We start from the raw sequence: 23,004 nt of genomic DNA on the forward strand, positions 1-23,004 counted from the left end.
CTTAATAGTTGTATCTGCGCCGTCAAACTAAAACAACAATTTGCCCTTGTAAACCAAACTGCAAGGAGAGCATGGAACCATTTTAAATTCATAAATCTGCAGACAGCATTTTTATCAGCTAGTTTATGATCAACACGTAATGGAATTCATGTGAATTATAAGTAATGAAAGTGCTAGAGTTCTATGCAAATGGCATTGACATTTTTTTTAAAGAAATGTATGCATTTCCAGGTTTGTCTATTGTGCTTTCTTATCATTTCGACCAACGAAATTTAAACTCGATAAATAAAGTTAACATTCTCACTGCCTGTTCCAAGCATAATTCTTTGAAGGTGGCAGAACATGCAATGAATTCAAGATGTTAAAGAAAGTTGAGAAGGTAGCAAAACTAGAAATATGAACAATACTTTGAGGCCATTTAGAAGAAAAAAAAGTTTTTTTTACTAAATATTTTATGGATGTCTTTTGGAAAAACGAAACCCGTAAGCAAAATAGTTGTTTCCCTTATAATAAACTCCAGCCAAAGTCTGTAAGAGAATGTTTTGAAGTGGACAGTATTAAGAAAGGGTGACTTGTGATCTGTTCACTTGTACAGGGATGATGTCTTAATTCCCTCCTTAGTCTGGATTAAATTAGATAACAGGACGAAGGGCCTAATACAAACATAAGCATATGCTTGAATATAATTGCCTATTTTTAACAGATCTCCTGGTCAGAGAAACTTTATGATTACAACATGGATTGTCTGATTATATGTACTCATCAATGTATCATCACTGTATTAACGTATCAAAATATAACTGTGCAACTATACCATTATGATGTCCCAGGAATGCTGATGTCTGTATGGTACCTTTACTTTTGATGGTTACCTCTTTTCCCTCCTCCCCTACCCACACTTCAGACTCGTCTCATCCCTCTACCCACCTTACCAACAATGCAGAAATAGATTTGTTTAGTTCTCTTCTTGTTAATTTCACTGAGGACATAGGCTTTTATGGAATTGTTTTTATTACTATCACGTGTATGCATAAAAACATATTGCTGTTAAAAATCTCAAAGAAATGTTGCAGAAACAAAAAGAATATTTCACAAGTATACTGTCATAGCTGAAACACTGAAGACTCTGTGTATCATTATCAGATACTAATGTGGCAGGAAAACCTTTCAGGAACACGAACTTTAGAACTTCCATCTCTGCTCCTGACATTACCTCATTTACAAATTTGACCTCCGGCCACTTAGTGTAATAATCCATCATGACCAATGCAAACCTAGATGAACTAACTTAAGTGTTAAATGGTCCCAACATATCAATCCCTACCTTCTCCCATGGTGCAGAAGGTACAGTTATGGGACACAAAGGAGGTGTAAGTAACTTCCTAGTTTTGTCACAGATAGAACAAATAGCACACTCCTTCTCCACCTGGTAAAGCTCTCTGTCCATTAAGGGCAACCAAAAAGACATCCTCACATGCCTTGCATCTTAGTAATCCATCTTCTGTGCAACTTTTACGTAAGTCTTAAAATCAAAATACAAATTTCTCTCTCTCAGCCAACCTGACTCCACATACTTGATAACCAGGGCCATGGAGGAATCATCCTTGACAGCCTTACACCATTCTTGCTCCGAGAACGCACACATTTGTGGTAAATCCACTGCTGCCACAATACAGTCCTCCTTATCTTTATCACCCTCTCCATCACTTCCTACCTAAGCCACTAAATATACATTTTAAAGTTTTGTGAAAAACAATTGGGAACGAACCAATGTTATGGCTTGGCCTCTCTACGTGGTGACATAACGAGCAGGCTTCAAGCAATATGGGACTTTGTTATTTTTCTCTAAGGAAGAAAACTGAATTGTTATATATGAAGGCACAACCACAAAGATTTTAATACAAATACATATACCTCTACTTTACCATGTAGGGCGTTGTGCCCCAATTTGCACATGAATAAGATTCTAAATTCTTCATCTATTGCACATGGTCCCAGAATTTCCTCATTTTATAATTTAAGAATGAATGGTTATAAGATGCATTTTACATGGTCAATAGCTTCCCTATATCTAGCTCTGGGTCTGGTGGCTTAGTGGAATGTCCACTGTAGGGGCCTGTGTTCAACCTCAAGGTCACAGGTTTAAACCTGGTGGGTCTATTCAGCCTTTCATCCTTCTGAGGTTGATAAAACGAGTACCATTGAGTTGCGTAACAATAAACATTTGTTATTCAGCACCAATATACCCCTGGGTGAATAAGCACTTTAGAAATGCATATGTTATGTTATGTTTCTTGCCTTCAGTTTCTAATTTAATAGCCAAAGAAAGTGTATGTCATAATAAAAAGACATATATTGGTGCACATTGCTAATACATACTTAGAACCAAATGAGAAAAACAGATCGGGCCAAAGGAAAAGTAAATATAATTTATTTCTGCTTTTCATCTGACGTATCAGTGCCACCATATATAGCAAAACCTTTGACTCCCTGATAAGTTATACATTTTTTGTTTTTCTTCAAACAAGTACAATAGCTGGGCTCAGATGGGTGACTGGACAGTTCAGTCATACAAATGCAAACTTGTACTAAAAAATACATGTTTGAAGATCTGTTCAGAAACATGATTGCTTCTTGGAGCTAGATTTACTAACATTTGGCGCAAAGAAGCAAGACACCTTGATGCTTTGTGTCAAATGAAGAGAACATGAATGAGCCATATTTAATAAGGTATGGTGCATCTCTGCTATCTCTCTGGGCTGGTGCACTGAGGGCTGACAAGCGCCAACCCAGGCACCTTTGTGCCATGGTGCAAGGATACCTGTGTTACAGGTAGGATTGTTAGGTCGAGCCTAGTGGGATGCTTCATGTAATCACTCCAAACTGCTCCATGTGGTTCAGATTCCTCCCACACATCTGATTGGCCTTTGTGTGTGTCTTTCAGTAATGAAAGCATGCAAATGGCCAGAGGCGGGTGCATGTCCCACCTCTTCTTCAAATGTTCACTCCCACGGTGTTTTGCTCTCTAGAGCGAGCAGGGGCGCACAGGGAGGCAGCTGCATTTCTGTACCCGCCCCCACCATTTGTCTTGAGCTGCTGTTTTTTTATCCTCTTCATCACTTTGATGTAATTGAAAGGAGAGACGCACTTCTCTGTGACACTTCCAAATTGGTAGATATCTGAGCTCGCAGATCTTTTGCCTCATATAGACGGGCATGCATAGCTCCATTTCTTACATTTGAGTGGACAGGTTTTTATGTTGTTTTAAAGGTATGTGGAGATTAACTGATTTACCCATATTCACGGGATCGTGGCTAACGCCGGTCTCGAAACTAGTTGCTCTGTTGCAAAGTCAGCATAACCACATTGCCTCAGGCTTACAGGAAAATAGAACGATCTGCCGACTGTGCTTGGTTATGAAAGGTCGGGGGGCTGGGGCAATGACGGTCATGATTTCCACATAGGCCAGTTTTCCACTGCTCCGGACAGACATCCACGCCTAGCCCTGCAGCCACTTTTTTACACAGAGCCTTCCAGTTGGCAATAAGAATCCCAACCTGTCAGCTCTTAAAACACTTCCAAATCAGTAGATATCTGAGCTCGCAGATCTTTCGCCTAAAGTACACGTGCATGAATAGCTCCGTTTCTTACATTTGAGTGGAAAGGTGTTTATGTTGTTTTAAACCATTAGATCAATGGGGTGTCACCCACAGAATCAAAGGACCTGGGTATAGGTAATATAGAAAACAAGGTGGTCCTCGATATTGGTTCAAATACAAATGTATAAGTATAAATTGTAACTTATTTGTGCGATTAAATCCAAACACATTGATTCAAGCAAAAGAGAGAGATATATTGGCTTTGATATTAATTATAAACACATTAAATGCAATGGAAAACAGTACCCAAACATAGCAATTTGAGCTAAACAAAAAAGATAAATTTTAGTCACACTCTGTATTCTTGTTATACCAAGATTTGTATATTTATTTACATCGTCATAAAACAAATATATCTATATACGGCGTACAGGATTGTCAGAGTACAGTCGGAGAAGAAAGGAAAGGGGGTGCTCTCGTGATTTTGAGAAGGAAGGAAAGAAGAGAAAATTGTTATAATATACAATAATACTATTTACAAAAAGAGGTGGTAGCTAGCCGCTATGTTATGAGCCTGTCCACGTCTAATTAAAAGGGGGGGTAAAATTCGGGTGGGGGAGGTACAGGCCAATGAAGGTAAACTGTCGACGTTTCGCCCCTATTGCTCCAGGGGTGTTTGAGACCTCGGCTGCGGGTCTTCTTCAGGACAAAAACAGTGGTATTGGGGGAGGAAGGCCGTGGTCCAGCAGGTTGTCTGGATCGAACACCAGTGATGATGTGAGGGGGGGACCTCCGTCTGAGCGTCTTAGAAGCAGGTCACCTGTCTCTTCGATTCATGTTGAGCTGGGATCTCACTAAAAAGTTGTGGGCGCAGGATGGTCGCGGCCTGTTCAACTGGATCAGGCCAAATGTGGAGTCAGATGGAAAACCTACCGGGGCCCCCACGGGCAGACCGGTGGTGGTGGCCCTTGAATTCGCCTTGAAACAATCTAGTTTGATTGAGGCAATGTGAGGTACCGGGGTTACCTCTTAAGTCTCGGGCAGGTGGTCGTAGACTCACACCCGTACACAGGCTGAGTAATTACTTCCGATTTGGGGTAAGTAATGGAATGCGAGGTCCCGGGGTAACCTGGTCTGTAATGCTGGTCTGTGGAGGTCTAAGGCTCGCGGATGATTTAATGCAGCTAGTGGTCCGTTCGCAACCGTGTGTGGTGTCTACGACCACCTGCCCGAGACTTAAGAGGTAACCCCGGTACCTCACATTGCCTCAATCAAACTAGATTGTTTCAAGGCGAATTCAAGGGCCACCACCACCGGTCTGCCCATGGGGGCCTGATAGGTTTTCCATCTGACTCCACATTTGGCCTGATCCAGTTGAACCGGCCGCGACCATCCTGCGCCCACAACTTTTTAGTGAGATCCCAGCTCAACATGAATCGAAGAGACAGGTGACCTGCTTCTAAGACGCTCAGACGGAGGTCCCCCCCTCACATCATCACTGGTGTTCGATCCAGACAACCTGCTGGACCACGGCCTTCCTCCCCCAATACCACTGTTTTTGTCCTGAAGAAGACCCGCAGCCGAGGTCTCAAACACCCCTGGAGCAATAGGGTCGAAACGTCGACGGTTTACCTTAATTGGCCTGTACCTCCCCCACCCGAATTTTACCCCCCCTTTTAATTAGACGTGGACAGGCTCATAACATAGCGGCTAGCTACCGCCTCTTTTTGTAAATAGTATTATTGTATATTATAACAATTTTCTCTTCTTTCCTTCCTTCTCAAAATCACGAGAGCACCCCCTTTCCTTTCTTCTCCGACTGTACTCTGACAGTCCTGTACGCCTTATATAGATATATTTGTTTTATGACGATGTAAATAAATATACAAATCTTGGTATAACAAGAATACAGAGTGTGACTAAAATTTATCTTTTTTGTTTAGCTCAAATTGCTATGTTTGGGTACTGTTTTCCATTGCATTTAATGTGTTTATAATTAATATCAAAGCCAATATATCTCTCTCTTTTGCTTGAATCAATGTGTTTGGATTTAATCGCACAAATAAGTTACAATTTATACTTATACATTTGTATTTGAACCAATATCGAGGACCACCTTGTTTTCTATATTATGTTGTGTTAAAGGTACGTTGAGATTAACTGATTTACCCATATTCACGGGATAGTGACTGACACTCACTCTCTCACTTTCTCACTGACTGACTCTCTGACTCTCTCTCACTGACTGTCTCTCTTACTCTCTCACTGTCTGACTCTCTCTCTTTCTCTCTCTCACTGACTGCCTTTCTCTCTCCTCACTGACTGACTCTCTGACTCTCTCTTTCACTGACTGACTCTCTTTCACTGACTTACTCTCTCACTCTGTCTCACTGACTGACTAACTGACTGACTGACTGACTCTCTCACTGACTGACTAACTCCCTCACTCTCTCTCACTGACTGACTGACTCTCGCAATCTCTCTCACACTGATTGACTAACTCTCTCACTCTCACTGGCTGACTGACTGACTCTCTCACTGACTCTCTGACTGACTGACTGACTCTTTCACTGACTGACTGACTCTCTTACTGACTAACTGACTCTCTCACTCTCTCTCTCACTGACTGACTGACTCTCTCACTGACTGACTGACTGTCTGCCTCTCTCTCTCTCACTGACTGACTCTCTGACTCTCTGTCTCACCGACTGACTCTCTCTTTCTCACTGACTGACTCTCTCACTGTCTCTCACTGACTGACTCTCTCTCTCCCACTGACTGACTCTCTCACTCTGTCTCACTGACTGACTAACTCACTGACTGACTGACTCTATCACTGACTGACTGATGGATTCACTCTCTCTCTCTCACTGACTGACAGATTCACTCTCTCGATCTCTCTCTCTTTGACTGACTCTCTCTCACTGACTGACTCTCTCTCACTGACTGACTCTCTCACTCTCTCTCACTGACTGACTCTCTTACTCTTTCTCTCTCACTGACCGACTCTCACTTTCTCTCTCACTGACTGACTGCCTCTCTCACTCTCTCACTGACTGACTGACTGACGTTCTCACTGACTCTCTGACTGACTGACTGACTCTCTCTCACTCTGTATCTCACTGACTAACTAACTAACTGACTCTCTCACTGACTGACTGACTGACTCTCTCACTGACTGTTATACAGGTATTATTTCCCAAACTTCACCGTACTGTTATTTATGCACACCCTTAACAAAAAAAACCAGAACAAGCAACCATTGGGACAGGCAGATAGAAGTTGTCAGCAGTAAAAGGACAAAAAATAACTCAAGACATTATTTATTGTTAATGCTTTTTTAATATGGTCGTTCAGTTGTACATAATGCTTTCTTGGTCCTATATAAGGTAACACAAATGCTTCTGACACTTCTTTATTATGATGCTGCAGACTTCTGTACAGCACAGCTTAAAGACATAGGCAAAGTCAATATCTCTGGCTAAACACTTGTAATGTCCCAAAGAGGAGACCTATTGGCTATGCCAATGCTTGTTTTTGTATAGTAAGGGACACCGTCCTGGCCAAAAACCATCTTCAGAGGCATTTTCTTCTTTCTATGGGTGCTGCTGAATTTAGCGCATGTAGAAAAAGGAAATAAATTGTCATTACACCTCTGCGCTGCCTTGCCTCTAGTTTAACTAACTCACACAGACCTCCGCAAGGTACTTTACGTGCCTTAGGAAACCTGACTTTAGGGTTTGTGTTGCTTTATATCACATTGTGTAACGCTAGGGCAACACAGGTAATTAGCAAATATAGGCCTGGGTTTCTATACTCTAAACCTGTAGCACCGGCTCTATTAGAACAACTCATTGTGGATTCAGTCACTGTACAGTTCTCGTCGTCCAAATGCTAATATGGCCAAAAGTATCATACATCTAGGAATTGCTCAAAGCCTTAGTCTGCAAAAGTGATTTGGGGTATTATTAGTAATATTATTAACGAAGTTAAGAAGAAAAACGTGAAAAACGTGGAAAAGGATGATATAATGACACAGTAGCAGTGAAGAAAAGCAAACAAATACGAGCAGATAAGTTGAGAAAACCAAATTTAAGGAATTCATCAGAGAAACAACAAATAAATGAGAAGAAGATTTACAAAAGGCACACTTGTCAAAGGAAAACAGAGATGGGTGGAGGGTCGAGTGAAGAGTTGAAAATACCAAGAAGTATTTCTTAGAGAATTGGCTTGATAACTTGAAGAATACAAGGCCAAATATTTGTAAACTCGGTATGTGATCTCTTCAGATTTGAGGATCAGACTCCTGGATGTTTATATAAAACTGATCATTTGAGAACTTGCAACTGATAGTGTCATGACAGTATTTAGATCCTGTACATAAAAGATTTCAAAAATATTAGGGGACATTCACAGGAAGTAAAGGAGACCTACAACAAAGGTTTGCTCAGAATCTCAAGGAAAACAGAATACTTGTATTGACTTTGAAAAAGGCTATGTATGGAAAAGAGAAGTCTAAAGAACGTAATTGAAAATATATTTGTGTGTTATGAAACAACTGTATTTGAATATTTACTTATAATTAGAATGGCACTTCAGAACAAAGTGCAGAACTGTGCCGGATGATCGTGCCATAGTGCATGTTCCACTCCCTGGCCTTCAGCATATATGCACAGCACTTATTTAAATGTTGCCAGATGATAGTTTCAATGGAAGATAAAACAAATTGCCATAAGAGTAAAAGTGACATGGTGAGAGATCAGATTGATGAAATTATGTAATTTTCAAATTCGTCATCAAAACCTTAATGGCGAAGTCATTTCTTTCAGAAATATTATATCAGACATGTACAGGATTGTACCTTAATGACGAAGGCATTGCTTTCAGAAATATCATATCAGATACGTACAGGATTCTAAAGAATGAATGTATGCCTACACACTACATTTCAGATACAAATGACAACCCCCAACAGTTCGGTTGATACATTTGTAACTCGACACTCTAACAGCCACCATATCATGATAACGCACAGATATATATGCACAAGCCTGGAGCAATTTAGAAGGTAAATCAATCTTCATGAACCGTTACATTTATAATTTAGTATTCATATGAGCTTCCTTGTAAAAATTAATATACCACCTACTACGTTTAATGCAAGCGATCACAATAATGTATACATTTAGAAATATAATTTCAGAATAGCATTAAGCTAGAAGCCCTACACATGAGAGTTTGTTTAACTCTCAGTGAGAGTGATGTATATAAAACAACTTGTGAAAATTAACATAGGGTACATATGTGAAACAAATGAAGTGATTCACTAGTGTTGAGCAGAGAAAAAAAGTCCCTTTGTGCACCCACTCCTGAAGAGAGCTGTATTGATGTAGTTCTACATACCAGCTTTTCCCCATTCTACAATATGTAATGTTTTATGAAGGATTGTTGGAGAGTTTGGCACTTCCACAGGTGAACAGTTGCTTAGACCCAACAATCTTTTTGGATATAACCCAGTTTGAGTTTTGGCTGGATTTAGCACACAATCTTCTCTGATTTTCCTTGCTCATGATCTCGTAAGGTCCAAAGTATATGTCCTTTTAGGTCCTTATTTTGTTAGACATTTCAGTGGCATGTTGTGTGATAGTCCACTGAAATAAGAGAAATTGTGTCAGTGTTGGAGGGTGGTAGCAATATAATGGGTTTCATCATTTCTGCAGGTAAGTACCCAGCAGGTGACCATGAGTTGAACTACACTCAATCGTAGAAAGTTCCCGAACCCTGGGAAGGATTTTAACAGACCTTCATAGAAGTGAGAGCATCATAGTCCTTTGTGGTACATTTACTCCAGGATCAGCTACCAGGTATGCACCTAATGGAACACCACGTTGGGCACTCTCTGTGATCTTGGTAACATTATACCTGTTAATTTATGCATGCAGCAAATGAATACAGCAGCGTTTGACTAAGTAGTTACTCGGTCTGACTTACAAAAGGTAAGTGAAGAAGTCAGAAATTTGGGGTTACTGTTATATCCGAAACAAAGTATGATTTTTGCAGAATTCTGAAAACTTCAGAAGTTATTCTGGAAACTAATTGCAATTTTAGTTTTCCATGAGTACGCAAGAGAATATTCATCAGTTAGGCATATATGAGTCTGATGCTAAGGTGTATTTTTAACTTTCACTTTAATTACTCCAGATATGTAATTATTTTTCCTTTTGAAAAAAACCCTACCCATGTGGCCCTTTATTTTTATGAGGATATTCATTTCCCATTCCCCTCCTGGAAACTCATTTGCTAGTAAGAAAAAGCCACAACGTTGACCACTTTCTGCATTCACAACTACACATTATCACACACTCTGATTCAGGACTTTATGAACTGACCTATAAGTACATAGGTTAGTTAATAAAATTCAGGACTGGTAAGAAAAAGGCTGGACCAGTTTTTTGTAAGCAGTATTTGTTACATTAGGCCATACGTCTTCTTGCTATTTTACAACTGGCAGAAACGTTTGCTATAATTGGTGCCAGGAACATTTGTGCATTTTGAATCTTGAATGTGAATATTTTTAATTCAACAGCAAAACCTACGTAGACTTTCTTTGCTTAAATAATGGCAGATATTTCTATCACAATACCGAAAAAAACAAGAGCGAACTAATAGCCCGAAAAAATAAAGAAATACTGTAACACTGCACGTTTTGTTTAGCCAAATCATTATCCAATCATAATAGCAGTTCTTTTAGAAAAAAGAAAATCACAATTCTGTTTGATATTTTATTTATGGTTACATTGCTTTTCAGCCTCACCTCCTTTTACGGATATTGATGCCTAGACTTGTTTTTAAAACAATGGCGGTATAATGTTATTATCATATATTCATTTCAGTGATTTCATTTAACGAGTATTCCATCTTGGAGTGTAAGACTTTGTATTCCAGTATTTGGATATGAAAAGCCTCCCATAATGGGACAGGTATGTACAATTTATAATGTAATCAATACAGAGATATTTCATTGGTATTGTCTCATTTCGACATACAAGTGAATCATTTTTCGGAGTTGTCTGCTAAATGAACTCCACAGAGGTCTGAGCCAGAAGGATTGAAATATGGTTGCCTGTTAATCATCAACTGATGACATCACTGTTGTAGTTAACAATCAGTTAAAAAAGCAATTACTCTGTATTCAACGTGGCTACTATATAAATCAAAACTAAACATTTGTTAAATGTACTGTACATTGTTAATTATTCTTAGAATTCTCTTTCATGAAGAGACCATCGGCGTGGTAGCATAAAATGTGTTACAAAAGTAAATACATTATGCCCTGATTATGACTTTGGTGGTGCGGTGCCAGGTCCGCCCTGCTGCCGCACCACCAAATCCGTAGTGAAATCGCCCACTAGATTAGGAGTTTCCTCCTGTCTGGTGGGCTGGTTTTTTACGTTCCCACCGCGGTGCCTCTAAAAATGGGCACCACAATAGGCGCGCCAAAAACAGTTAATGCATGGCATGGACTGAAAAGTCCATGCTGTGCATGAACAGGGACGCATGCACAAATGGGGGCACATGTTATGTCCCCCTAACTGCATCCTCATGCGGAGAAGGAACAGGGGGCCCTGCAGGGCCCCCTTTGTTTTCTCTCTGCCATGGTGTTTATTGAGGAGGAACCTCCTTGACACCACCTTAGTGTGTTTAGGATAATAATCCAAATTATTTTGTCAAACTATTAACTCTACGCTACTGATGTTAGTTTATGATAAAGCCAAGATGTATTAATGTTTTCTGTCAGGTTTGCGTTATGTTCTAATGCAAAGTATCATTCTGGGATGTAGTATCCTATGAAAATAAGGATTTTGCTTTGGAGACTTTCTCAAAGTAATGCAAAGTTACTCTATGCACTTTTTTGCGCTACTTTACGTCAAGGGGGCATTCCATTGTTGGTACATGGGTTTTCCCCAAATCATTTGTAGACAAGAACTTGCTACAAAATCTTAACACTACCTCAAGGCAGGGGTAATGGAGAAGAAATGTTTTGCTACTTTTCATGCGTATTGTTTTGTGCAAGCACATAAAGTAGGAAAAGTGTGAAAGGATAGTTTTGATAATGGAAGGGTCCACATCCAGTACAAATGGTATCCCTTAAAGAACGTACACACTCTTGCACTATGGCGCAAGCTTGTGTGCATTGACGGATTGCAGCCTAAAATGCTCTGCCGCAGTGGGAGAGGAAAACAGCACCTTATCTCAGTAGATAAGGCACAGTCCTGCTCATTCCCTTTCAAGACATGCAGCATAAAAACTTTAGTTGCTGCACTGTAATCCATGAATTTGGGGCTACGTTTCTTGAAGTGTTATTCACAAATTAATCGGCTAAGTGAAAATTCTGTTCAGCTCCCAAAGAAGTGATCTTCAATATGAAGTGAAAGAATAACACTAATTGCAAAACAAAGGCCTTCTTTATGACCTTTGTTGTAAATCTTCCTGAGAGCATGCATCGGTAAATGTAGCTACTTCAATAAAAACGCTTGTCTACCATGTGATTACAAGCAAACATTACACCCAGCAGTGTCACTATTACAATATGTGAAATTCATGCATATCCTAATTTTGCATATATCAACACTGCTCAGACGCTGAAAGTAGAAAGAAACTTTAAATACAATTAGGGAACACAGGAATTATGCTCCAAGTACTCAGAACATCCTTGGGCCCAGGGCGAAATTGCCACAACAAATATTATCCCTGTATACCCTTTTTAAGCTCTCTGAAGCTCTACAATCATACAGGCAAACGTTCACTGGGCCAGTGCTTTACATACAGTTAAGTGCCATATTTCTTCTATATCAGCTACAGAGGAAAATGAACTCCCCCAAATTGGCAAACCATGGTATCCAGCAGGCCAAGGGAAATAAAATCATTTAATTGGAAGTTAAAGGTGCTTGTATGGAGGAATAGGAGGCGTCCTGCTTCTTAGGGTCCCTCGTAGATGGCGATCTACACCCTATTCCAACTCCTCCTGTAGACTGGCCAGAATCCAAGATTGTCTATCAGACAATGATATCCACTCCCTTCTCACATACAAGATTGCACACCATGACTTTCCACATAGCCTAAATCCTAACAATTTCTTCATACCAGAGAACAGAGACCCATCTCTAGAGATGTAAAAAAGGCCAACGCCAAAGTACCCATCACAGAGTAAATCTCAGCAGACACCAAACCTCACCTGAAGTACATGCTCCTAAATTGCAGATCAGCCACGAAACACGCGGCGGACCTAGCTGACCTCATCCTGACGCATGATCTTGACCAAGTTTTCCTAACTGAAACATGGCTAAATAATGCCTCTGCACCGGTCCGTGACATTTCGTCCTCCCCAGCTATGGCATTACAAGAGCAGACAGACCAAAAAGATTCGGCCTGTACACACCGCAATAACCTTATGGTGAATGAGTTACAAACCATCAACCTTTCCACTTGCGAATACCTATGCATAAACATTGTGAGCAACAACAGTCCCCTATGTAAACTACATGTGATCTACCACCCTCCAGTTGACAACCCCTCATTCATCGAAGAAATCATGGAAATCATCACTTCCAACGTAAGGCAACACTGCTCCCAAATCTTCCTCGGAGACTTCAACCTTCATTTGAACAACCACAATGGACCCTCAGTTATTAACCTTAAAACCTTCCTAGCGGACCTCAACCTGGGCCAAATCTGTGACAGCTCTACATACAACCTGGGTGCAACACTGAATCTAGTCATTGCTTGGACAAACCGTGTCTGGATGTACTACCACTGCATCACCTTCCTTATCACCGAACCAACAAAACCACATGAACCCCAACTTAAGGAACCCAAACAATGGATAAGGAACACTCGCAACATAAACCTCAAGGATTTGAAAACACTCAGCAACAACGTACTATCTCCGCCAGTGGACATGGCAGATGTCCACTACCTCACAACCCATTATGTCGTAATTTAGCAATGATTAGGTTAAGCATTAGCAGAAGACATCTTGTATTTAGAGACTATCTTGTCTGTTTACGGAATCCATTTTGTATTTCTGTCAGCCATTTTGTTTGCCATGTGCTCTGTCCTACCTTCCTGTTAACTGCTCTTGAAATCTGCCTAGAGACAAGATATATTTATCCTCTTCTGCTTTGCACATGCTCAGTTGAGCATACAGCTGTCTCCAATTTGTAACTGTCAAGATGTGTCCACCAGAATTAGCTAACTGTCATCCCTTCCCACTTGTTGCTAGCACACTCTCTGTATGACCTTATATGTATTTGAAACCAACACTCTGTGCCTTGTACTGCCTTTGTTTCAGCCCCTGTGTGGGTATAAAAGGGCCAACCCCCAGATTCATCATGCTCCTCTTTTGCGAGTCCTTAATAGCGATTATTAAGGAATCGCTATTAAGGACTCGCAAAACGGGATGCATGTAGAAATCGCAGAATTAATAGTGATTTCTACATCTTCCTTATTTGCTATTCGCTAATTGCGAATCGCAAATAAGGAATGACTCCCCATTCATTCCTATGGGCCAAAGGACACCCTGTATCACCCCTGAAATGGTGATTTACACCGGTGTTGCGCACACACATGTCCAAAGGACATGTGTGTGTGTAACATCCAACTTAGAAAAATGCAGTAAAGTGCATTTTTCTAAGTTTTCGCTATTTACCACGAAGTCAGACTTCGCGGTAAATAGCGGCCAAAAAATGCGATTTCGCAATTCTAAAATGGTTCATGAATTGCATTTAAGGAATCTCAAATAGAGATTCCTTAAATGCAATTCTTCGCAATTTAGCGATTTCAGAATTTACGAATTTTGCATTTGAGATGATGAATCCCAAATGCAAAAAAAGCGCTCGCAAAGGGCCAGATCCGCAGAATCTGGCCTTTTGCGAGCCGATTTTTCCTTCATGAATCTGGCTGCAAGCTCCTTCTAGTCAGTGTGCTACCTCATACTATACCGAAGGGTGTTGTGTGAATGTAGTTCCACCTCATGAGGTTTGATAAACTCTGTCTTTTCTATTCCAGTTTCTGTGCCAACTTCTTATTATTGGTCTAAGGACTCAAAGCAGGGAAGGGCTAACCCCTTGCACTAGTAGGCCTGCCTGGGGCTTGCTACCACAAATTGGCGCTTCCAACGTGGGACTCATCAGCGACTCGGATGCCCAAAGGACTGGTCGAGACGAAGGATTGGAATCCCGCTTTGGACGTGATCACTGCCGGAGGAGACCCGAGTCTTGGCATCCACGGCGTTTTCCCTTTCTTTCTGATCTGACCATCCAGGTGGCGCCGGTCCTCGACTGAGATCTCTTCTGTTGATTCGCCGTGCAGTGACCGTTTGGTCGATTTGAGAACTTGGCAGTAGGAACCTGGACACCATTTGATTGGTAAGAGCCGTTTTTTCGGCACTTGCTGTAAGATTGACGCCTTGGATTGGTAAGGTAGTTTAGAAACGCTTACTGTGGCATTTGTATATGGAATTGGCCAAATATTGAACTCGTCCTATGAATATGTATATATATGTTTTGCAATACATCTAGGCAGGTAATGAGGAGATGTTTCTCTACTTCTAAGAATATTTGAACGGCGCAACGTACGAAGAGTACTTTAAGCGCTACTTTTGATTATAATACTGCATATTTTGCACTATTTTTGGCATGCCTGTTTCCAGCACACTTTGTAAGATGTGTTGCTTTTGTAGTGATACCAATTTGAGAATCGATGAAGCACAACCGGCACCCCCCGGAGGGGACGCCTAATAGGGACATGTATATTAAATATGGTATTTTGTCTATAATGTACAGCACATTGTGGAATAAATACACCCGCAAGGATCCTGATTGAGTTGGCCTATGCATGGGTCATTTGATTTGCGAAAGATTCGGTATGTGGAGCAACGGATGTTCAAGCGAAAGGCTAGGCAAGACATGTTTGACTGTGTGCGAAAGTGGGAGAAAGAAGTGCATGAGCGAATGAAGCGTGAACAAGCCTTGATTGAAAAAGAACAGTGTAAATGTGTGCATGCGAAAGCATTAGAAATGAAAAATAAAGAGATCAAAGAAATTAAAGAAAGGGAAGATAGGGAGCGTCAGTTACAGGTAAATGGCCAATACGCTATTCGCAGGCCTCTTTATCCTATTCTTAATAAACCCCAAGTTGATTTTCTCTTATTAGATCATTGTCCACCTCCCTATACTCTTCCCTCTGCTCCTGATGAGTCAGATGAGGACTCTCCTACGGAGCAGGATAAAGCCAGAGACATTCGCTCAATGTTAAATACCGAACGTTCCTCTCAGATTAGATCTGCGGCGCGTAAAGCCGATCGTAGTACTAATACTGCTTCTGAAATCTTAAATACTATTCAGAATTGGTCGGAAAGGGAACAAAAATATTTCACCGAGATATTTGCTGGAGAGGTTCTTGAGCGATTTAGGAAATATTCTGTGGAAGTAGAGCCAGATGATATAGCAGCTAATTGTAAGCAATTATGTGAAGGTTCTTTTGTCTTCTCCCAGGTGGCTGACACGATCAGACGCTTGGTTAAACTACGTGATGAAGCAGTCCGTTTGCGAGAGGAGAAAAAGGCAGCAGACGCAGTTGCACAAACATCTCGAATCAACATGGCACGAGCTCCGACGTTCGAAACAGATAAGAATGTGGTAAATGTAAAACCTATGAGGGAAGCCGCACCTTTATATGTTCCTCCTAAAGGAACAGGCACAAGTGATGATAAGACTTCAATTGATGCTAAAGGGTATTTTACTAATAATTGGGTTTACACTCCTTGGAATAGAGCAGATGTCATGGCTCTTAAAAATGCATTGCCTTATCCGCGAAAGAATCCAACAGCTTTTTATGAAGAAATTGAGGGTGCCCTTAGCTCTTGTAATATGACTTTGTCTGACATTGATTTGTTTTTTTGATTAATATTAACGCCTGATATGTGGAGAACTGTGCGTAAAGTTGTTGATCGTGTGGTACTTGGGGCATCATGGCCAGATATAGAACAATTAGATAAAGATAGAGAACCTGCACAAAAACCGTGTCAGCTAATTTTAGATCTTCCAGCAGCTATCTTGGTTAAATTAAAGACAATTATTCCCCCTAAAAAGATAGATTGGACTATGTTAGCATCTTGTAAACAAAAGATAGATGAATCAGTTTCAGACTTCTTCACACGCTTTGAAGAAGCATTACACGATTTTAGGGGTCAGTCATTGACAGATGACACGGGTAGGCATCTGTTTGTCGATAAATATGTCACACACCTTTTGCCAGAAATAGCTAGTCGCCTAAAGGCGAGTGAAAGTTCATGGACTACCTCCTCTCCGGTTTCTCTTATAACCATGGCTCAGTATTATGAACGAAAAGAATTAGAAGCGAAAAGTAAGGAGGATAAAAATCTAAAGAGTTAAAAACAAAGGTTATGATGGCTCAAGTTTATGGCCTACCTTCTAGAGGTAATAATAGAGGTGGACTTGGATCTTATGGTTCGTATTTTCCTCCCTATCCTCGTGTAGATTTGTCTGTTGACCAGTGTGCGTATTGTAGACAATTGGGACATTGGATTTCTAATTGTCCAGTGCTACGTGCTCAGCAGGGGTCACGTGGTCGGGGACAAATGAGAAATCGTTCAGGATATTCAGGGCCTAGAGGAAATACAAATGATCGTGCTAGGTTTGATGCTAATACACGTGGACAAGAGGGGGCTAATACTTTTGACAGACGGAATCAATATCAAATGTCCGACAATGAGCCGTCTAATTTGCGAGATTCTGCTTATGCATAGGATTGCCTAGAATGGGGTAAGGAATCAGTTGAAGTTCCAGTAGATCAGAAGGGTTCCTACGTTACAGCACATATTTTGGATTCTTCTGATCAGTTTCTAGTTGATACAGGAGCTACTTGTAGCGCCTTGTCTAAACACTTGATTCCAAAGGCTTCCCTGTCTGGCTTAACTATTACATCGATAGGTTTCGATGGAACATCCACCCTTAGCCCATTGTCACACCCACTTGCACTCCATGTTGGTAAGTTTACTGCTCCAAGTCCATTTTTGCTTTCTCCAAATACACCAGACATCATTGTGGGTCTTGACATGCTCAAATATTTCAGGGACACAATACAATGTTATCCGGAAGGAGTACGGGTTATTTTAAATGACAACCACCCCATGATTGAGAGATCCTGTATTGTTAAGAGGATATTGCATTAGCTTCACTCCCTAGTACTTTGTGGGCTACTTCAGACACCAATGTAAGACAAATGATTATTCCACCAGTACATATTAGTGTCAAGGAGGGTGCTATACTGCCGAGATTGCCTCAGTATAAAATTTCTCGAGAAGGAGAAGAAGCACTTACACGTATTGTACAAGATTTAATTAAGGTGGGAGTGGTGGAAGAAGTTCCTTATAATGTCTGCAATAGTCCAATTCTTCCTATTTTGAAAAAAGATACTGACACTAAGATTCATAGATTTATCATTGATTTGAGAGAAGTCAACAAGATTGTAGTACCACAGTACCCTGTAGTATCTGACATAACGACATTGCTTACCCTGGTCCCTCCAACAGCAACTACATTTTCAGTAGTGGATTTGAAGAACGCTTTCTTCTCGATTCCTAATCATCCTGATAGCCGATATTTGTTCGGTTTCACTTTGAATAACAGATCATACAGATTTTGTAGAATTCCTCAAGGGTACACTGAGAGTCCGAGTTTTTATAGTCAAGCCTTAAAAAACAACTTGATTCCTTTATTTTGCCTGAAGGAGTGGCTCTCATACAATATGTCAATGACATCTTGTTGGCAGCTGATACACCTGAACAGTGTGAAAAATTTACTTTGTCCTTACTTTCTTTTCTTGCGACACATCACCATAAAGTATCACGAAATTGCAATATTGTAGACCGAAGGTGACCTATTTAGGACACCATCTGTCTAAGGAGGGCCGTGCACTGACATCAGATAGCATTCAAGCAATTCTAGACACTCCAGTACCTTCCACACCGAAAGATGTCCGTGCATTTATTGGTTTAACTTCTTTTTGTAGGCAATGGATATTGGGTTTTTCACACATTGTTAAACCATTGCTAGCACTTTTGACTAAGAACACTCTGATTCCTCTTCCTTGGACAGATGAATGTCAAAATGCCTTTCGCCAGTTGAAACAAGCTCTTTGCTCTGCACCAGTGTTAGGCACACCAGATTATACGAAGGCCTTTACACTCTATGTACACGAGAAAGATGGATGTGCATTGTCAGTTTTAGTACAGACACACAGTGACAAGCAGCGTCCCTGTGCATATTTTTCTGCAGTTCTTGATCCTGTTGCTTGTACGTTGCCTGGATGTTTACGTTCAGTTGCAGCAACAGCTGTGTCCATACGTCAGAGTGAAGGGATAGCTTTGTCACACAAACTGTTGGTGCTAGTACCCCATGCAGTAGATGCCCTTTTGAATCAGACTAAAACTCAGCATTTAACTGGTGCTCGCTTGACAGGATACAAATTGATACTGTTAGCACCTCATATTACATTGAAGAGGTGTGCTACACTAAACCCAGTCACTTTGTTGCCATATCCTGCGACTCAGTCTCAATCAAAGGAGTCTCATGATTGTATATTCCTTACCGAGGAACAGACAAAGAGTCGCATTGATTTGCAAGATATACCCCTTCCAGATGTTGATGGGGAGCTATGGGTTGATGGGTCCTGTTTAAAGTTACCGGATGGCACAACCTCAGCTGCATGTACAATCACCACGATTGAAACAGTAGTGGAAACAGCTCGCATACCACAGAAGTCGGCTCAAGCAGCTGAACTAATAGCCTTGACACAAGCATGTGAGCTTAGTACAGACTTATGTGTGAACATTTACATGGATAGCCGCTATGCTTTTGGAGTGGTTCATGATTTTGGCCTACTCTGGAAGGAAAGAGGCTTTCTTACATCCCACGGGATGCAGATAATGCACGGAGAATTAGTACATAATCGCTTGACTGCACTTACATATCCGAATAAAGTTGCCATTATGAAGTGTAGCGCACACAAGAAGATCACTGACAAAATAGGACAAGGAAATGCCTTTGCAGATCGTGTAGCTCGTGAAACTGCAATACAGCGAAGCACTACATCTATGTACGTAGTAAAACCACAAGCTGAGCGTTGGCATGATTCTAGAGAGGAAGTATTGGATATACAGAGATCTGCCTCTGTGGAAGAACTTGAGCGTTGGTCCAAAGAAGGAATGTTAGACGATGAGGGTTGTTGGCGTAACAAAGAAATGAATAAATGGAAATAGCCTGCAGCCTATTTACAACCTATGGTTCAATGGCACATGGGCTAGCACATGTTGGAGCTCTATCAATAACTATATTGCTTCCACAAGTCTGGGAGCATCCTGAAATTGCCAGCACAGCTAAAAGAATAGTACAGTCCTGTTTGATCTGTTGGCAGTACAATCCTGGAAAAGGGACACAAACTCCTACAGGAGGGTTTGCTACACCAACCGCACCTTTTGAAGTTTTGCAGATGGATTACATCCAACTTGAACGCTGCAATAATCTAAAATACGTCCTAGTGGTGGTATGTGCCTTCAGTAAATGGATAGAGGCATACCCAACAAAGGATAATACTGCTCTTGCCACAGCAAAGGTGCTTCTGAAGGAATTTTTTCCTAGGTATGGTGTTTGTAAAATTTTGTGGAGTGACAATGGACCTCATTTTATTGGGCAAGTTGTTGATTATGTCATGAAAGGATTAGGAATCAAACAGAAATTCCATACAGTCTTCCAACCACAATCAGCAGGATTGGTGGAAAGGTATGATGCTACCTTAAAATTGAAGCTGGCGAAAATATTTCACTTCCACGTCCCTAAAGTGACCGGACGCATTGCCTTTGGCACTGTTAGCCATAAGATCAGTACCACACTTACGATCAGGTCTTACACCGTATGAGGTAGTATTTGGAAGACCGATTAACATTTGGGGAGTTCCTAAGCCACGCCCCATACATGATGTACCTTGTGTTCTGTTGAATGATTATTTGGCACAGTTAACTGACAATTTGACCTCTATTCATTAACAGGTTAGAGAAGCTCTTCCTGACAGATCTACAGGTGAGAACCATGACCTCCATCCCGGTGATCACGTGATGATAAAGGCATTCGACAGATCGAACAGCTTGGAGCCGAGGTGGCGAGGTCCGGAGCAGGTGCTATTGGCTACAAGGACAGCAGTTCGAGTGACGAACAAAAAGAATTGGCTTCACATCACGCATTGCAAGCGTGTATCGCCCGCCTTGGTGGAACCTGCTGCGCTGACCGACCATCGAGAAATTCTGGAGACGGAGAAAGGTCAAGCAATCTCTATGGAAGTCTTCCCGGACCACACGATTTCTGGAACCGAGGAAAGAATCTTCAGTTTTGAACGAGACTGGTTGAGCTACCGCCCTCGGTTTGTGAAACGGACAGCCAATGAGGCAAGGGGGAGGGGATCATCCCTGCATTAGTGTAGTGACACCCGTCTTGGCCCGTGGTGAAGAAATCAATGGCTACCCAAGGGATGAGAGCTCCAACGATTGTTTTCAACAGGTTCTAAGAAAGATCGAGCATCGTTGTCATTGAAATGAATAGGAAAATGATTTGTGCTGAAGGGTTTGTTGTTGCCCTGGTGGTTTTGGCAATAACCACTTGGTTCATTGAGAAAGCAGTTCCTGCTCGACAGCTTTTTGTTGCAACTACTCCAGCTCCACTGGAGCATCACTACTATTACACTCTTCCTTATCATGAGCAGAAACATCGACAGTCCTATCTGAATAACACATTCATTCAGATGCTGCATCATACCCATAATGCTACAAATACTACCAATTGTTGGGTATGTGGGATGATACCTGCACACCAGAAGAAAGGAGAAACACCTTTTATTCCTCTACCTTTTTCCCATAATGGTTCATGTCAAGCTTGGTATGCCCTTTTGTTTGCTTATGGAAAGCCTTCAGTAGGTGGAATCATTTTTCAATTAAATAAAGAATGTTACCAAGATGAAAAAGGCTATCCTCAAGCTAAAGGGACTAAATGGGAATGGGATGAATACCAACCGGACAATATTTCTACACCGTATGTCTTCACAAATGTGAGGAATATGAAGAACATTGGACCCTTTGTGATTTCTGTAACAAGAGCAAAAGCAGATTTATGTATTGGCAGTGCTGGGAGAATTCCCGTAGGACGAAGTGAATGTATAACCATGCTGAACATTGAGGGTGTTAATAATAGTAGTTTTATTTCGTCGCACAACACCTACTTTGTGGCCATCTTGTTTTTCACTTGCCCCACCCCTTCGCGATGCCTATTGCCTGTTCCAGGTCGCGTATTGCATGCTCCTACCCGTTCGCGATGAGTAGTTCCTGTTCGGGAAGGCGTATTACGTGTTTGCGATGATTTTTGCATGTTCGGGGGGGAAATATCGCGCAAACTTGCCTATGCGGTCGCGGTGGAGTGGAAAAACGATGGATTTGGGCCCAGATCTTTTGACTGGGGTGAATGTGTGACATTGATCCACATTCTGTCCATTATTGTTGTGTTTGCAGTTACCGCTCTAAGTGTACTGGGGATGCTCAGACGTGAGTCCCAGACACTCCACACCACTGGAATCAAGCTAGCCGGGCTGATGAGAGGTGTTACCTCGAAACCGGGCCGGTCCTTGGATGCTTGTTTCCGTTCTGGGAAGGACATGGCTTTTGTAGTTCGGACTGGACTGTTCCCATGGGGCAACAGGGTCAGCGCTGATTTGCATATCGCCATTGTCTAACCCAGGGTGGTGTGGAGTGGAAAAACGATGGATTTGGGCCCAGATCTTTTGACTGGGGTGAATGTGTGACATTGATCCACATTCTGTCCATCATTGTTGTGTTTGCAGGTACCGCTCTAAGTGTACTGGGGATGCTCAGACGTGAGTCCCAGACACTCCACACCACTGGAATCAAGCTAGCCGGGCTGATGAGAGGTGTTACCTCGAAACCGGGCCGGTCCTTGGATGCTTGTTTCCGTTCTGGGAAGGACATGGCTTTTGTAGTTCGGACTGGACTGTTCCCATGGGGCAACAGGGTCAGCGCTGATTTGCATATCGCCATTGTCTAACCCAGGGTGGTGTGGAGTGGATAAACGATGGATTTGGGCCCAGATCTTTTGACTGGGGTGAATGTGTGACATTGATCCACATTCTGTCCATCATTGTTGTGTTTGCAGTTACCGCTCTAAGTATACTGGGGATGCTCAGACGTGAGTCCCAGACACTCCACACCACTGGAATCAAGCTAGCCGGGCTGATGAGAGGTGTTACCTCGAAACCGGGCCGGTCC

The sequence above is a fragment of the Lissotriton helveticus genome, chromosome 12, assembly GCF_964261635.1.
Source record: "Lissotriton helveticus chromosome 12, aLisHel1.1, whole genome shotgun sequence".
Lineage (NCBI taxonomy): Eukaryota > Metazoa > Chordata > Amphibia > Caudata > Salamandridae > Lissotriton > Lissotriton helveticus.